General features: G+C 43.1%; 1 pseudogene; it reads right to left on the bottom strand.

Moving 5' to 3' along the window:
- Positions 1-1,943, bottom strand: part of LOC115114926 (tripartite motif-containing protein 16-like protein) — a 16,315-nt pseudogene extending 14,372 nt beyond the window's left edge.
- Between the last annotated feature and the right edge of the window lie 557 nt (positions 1,944-2,500).

The following is a 2,500-nucleotide window of genomic DNA, read 5'->3' as shown; positions in this document are numbered from 1 at the left end:
AGCAGCAGCCTCCCCCGGGTCCTAGTGCCCGCCCGGTAAGACGGATAAGATGCGATGGAACGGTTGACGGAGAGAAAATAAATCACAGAGAAAATATATTGACTGATATATTGAATTGTTTAGGGTGCTTTAGCTTTGGCTTTAATACATTCTGAAAATACTTGAAAACCAAAAGAGAAAAGAATAGTAGCTCTCCTCAGAAACAACAAAACCCTCACAGACCAACTTCTTCTTCTATGATATAATGGAGGTCCTCAAACCAACGTTAAAGGTGCATGGCGCCACCTCCTGTTCTGGAGTGTGTTCAATCACGGTTTACACCACTCTAAATCCTCCTACCCAACTCAGTACTTCTGAGAAAATAAAAGAGTCCTACTAACTTCTAATAGACCCTCCCCCATCCCCCAAATCACTTCCAAGTGTAATGTTTACTGTTCATTTCTGATTGTTTATTTCACTTTTGTTTATTGTCTATTTCACTTGCTTTGGCAATGTAAACATATATTTCCATGCCAATAAAGCCCTATGAATTTAATTCAATTGAGAGAGAGACAGTTCCATTTTAATGTATAGGGGACATGAGTCAGTCATGGTTACTCATGGTTATGTGATGAGGCAGCCTAGTCGGTTACATGAACCAGTCTATTCTCTGAAAGGGGCCCAGACAGCCTGTTCCCAACAGTGGGGTCAGTGGGATTGGATAGGGGCCCCTCTCTCTCTGGCTGGAGGAGAGAAGTGAAATGGTGTGTCTCCTCTGGTCAACAATACTCACCTTGGAAAGACTCCACAGCCTGTTGGAGCTCCTTCAGCCTCTTCTCTCTCTCCTGGAATCTCTGCTGACCTTCTGCTGACTCATCCCCAGCTGCCTCTGTGGAGAATCACTCTTCAATGAGCTATCAAGTTTTTATTAGTCCAGTAGATCAATAGTATAGTAATGTGACATAGGACCCATAGAGAGGAAGGTCGACAATCCTGAGGAAGTCCCTTTACAATATTATATTGCTATGTGAATGATTATAGTTTTTATGGTAGGCCTACATGTATCAAGGGGTTGAGACTGAACTTTGTACTCATAAAAGGCCATTCAAAATGATAATAGTGTTTGACTTTAGAAAATGGTGATACATTTGGAGAATCTGGGTTAACATATCTATATACTCAAGATTTGTGTTCATAGTTGTGGATCCATTTCATATTGTATATAATGTAATGATCTCATATTCAAACAGATTTAGTTCCTACTGTATCTTTAATTCTTTGTTTATCAGACAGCCACCAACAAGTTGTTCTGGTCTTACCTGTTTCTCAGTCCTCTCTGCTGCAGCTGACACTGTATCATGGCCTTTATGTTCATCCATTGTACACAGATAACAGATACACTGCTGATCGGTACGACAGTAAACCTCCAGCAGTTTGTCATGATGAGAGCAGATCTTCTCCCTGTAGTTGTGCCGTGGCTTTGACCAGCTTGTGCTTCTTGAAAGCAGGAGATTCATAGTGAAGTTGGAGGTGAGTCTCACAGTAAGAGGCCAGACACCCCAGACAGGACATGAGAGCTTTCTGCTTTCTGGTCCCAGTGCAGACATCACACACCACATCTCCAGGTCCAGCATAGCACAGAGCAGGAGGGGAGCAGCCTGAGTCCTGTCTTCCTCAGTTTCTCCACCACCTCAGCCAACATGTTATTTTTCCTCAGATTAGGCCTTGGAGTGAAGGTCTCTGCACTGAGGACAGCTATAGACCCCTTTCAGAACATCCTGATCCCAGCAGCCCTCAATACAGCTCCTACAGTAACTGTGTCCACAGGGAATAGTGACCGGCTCCTTCAGTAGATCCAGACAGACAGAACAACAGAACTGGTCCTTGTCCAGCAGATCTCCCTGTTGAGCCATTTGGACTTGTTGTTCACTGTCACACAGACAGACGACAGAGAGACTCAGATAAGTTTCTGTTTCCTCAGAAGAGAGTTTGTGGGAAGGGGAGGGACTTCCTGGTTCTGGCCAGAGGGGTGGGGTTAGAAAGGAGGGAGGGGTTAGAGGAATGGAGGAAGAGAGAGAGGAACTGCATGCAACAGCAAGAGGGAGACAAATAGTTTAGTTCCAAGGTTAGAGCCCTTAACATGGAACAACACGAGTTGTTAGAATATATGAAGGGTAATGTGAAGTTGTTAGAATATTATAATGAAGGCAACCTAGTGTTGTAATGAAGTACGTGTGTTAATCAGATAAGGACTGATTGTAATGACCTTATAATGCCTTATAAGTACCACAGATATGACTGAGGAGTGTGTTGTAATTAAGTACAATAAGGTCTGAGGAGGTGTGTATAGTTAATATACAGTACCACAGATAAGGACTGAGGAGGTGTGGTATATAGTTACATACAGTACCACAGATAAGGACTGAGGAGGTGTGGTATATAGTTAATATACAGTACCACAGATAAGGGACTGAGGAGGTGTGGTATATAGTTACTATACAGTACCACAGATAAGGACAGA

This window comes from Oncorhynchus nerka, unplaced genomic scaffold (assembly GCF_034236695.1).
Source record: "Oncorhynchus nerka isolate Pitt River unplaced genomic scaffold, Oner_Uvic_2.0 unplaced_scaffold_2119, whole genome shotgun sequence".
Lineage (NCBI taxonomy): Eukaryota > Metazoa > Chordata > Actinopteri > Salmoniformes > Salmonidae > Oncorhynchus > Oncorhynchus nerka.
The sequence above is the reverse complement of the archived record's forward strand: the minus strand, read 5'-3'. Positions and strand labels throughout refer to the sequence as shown.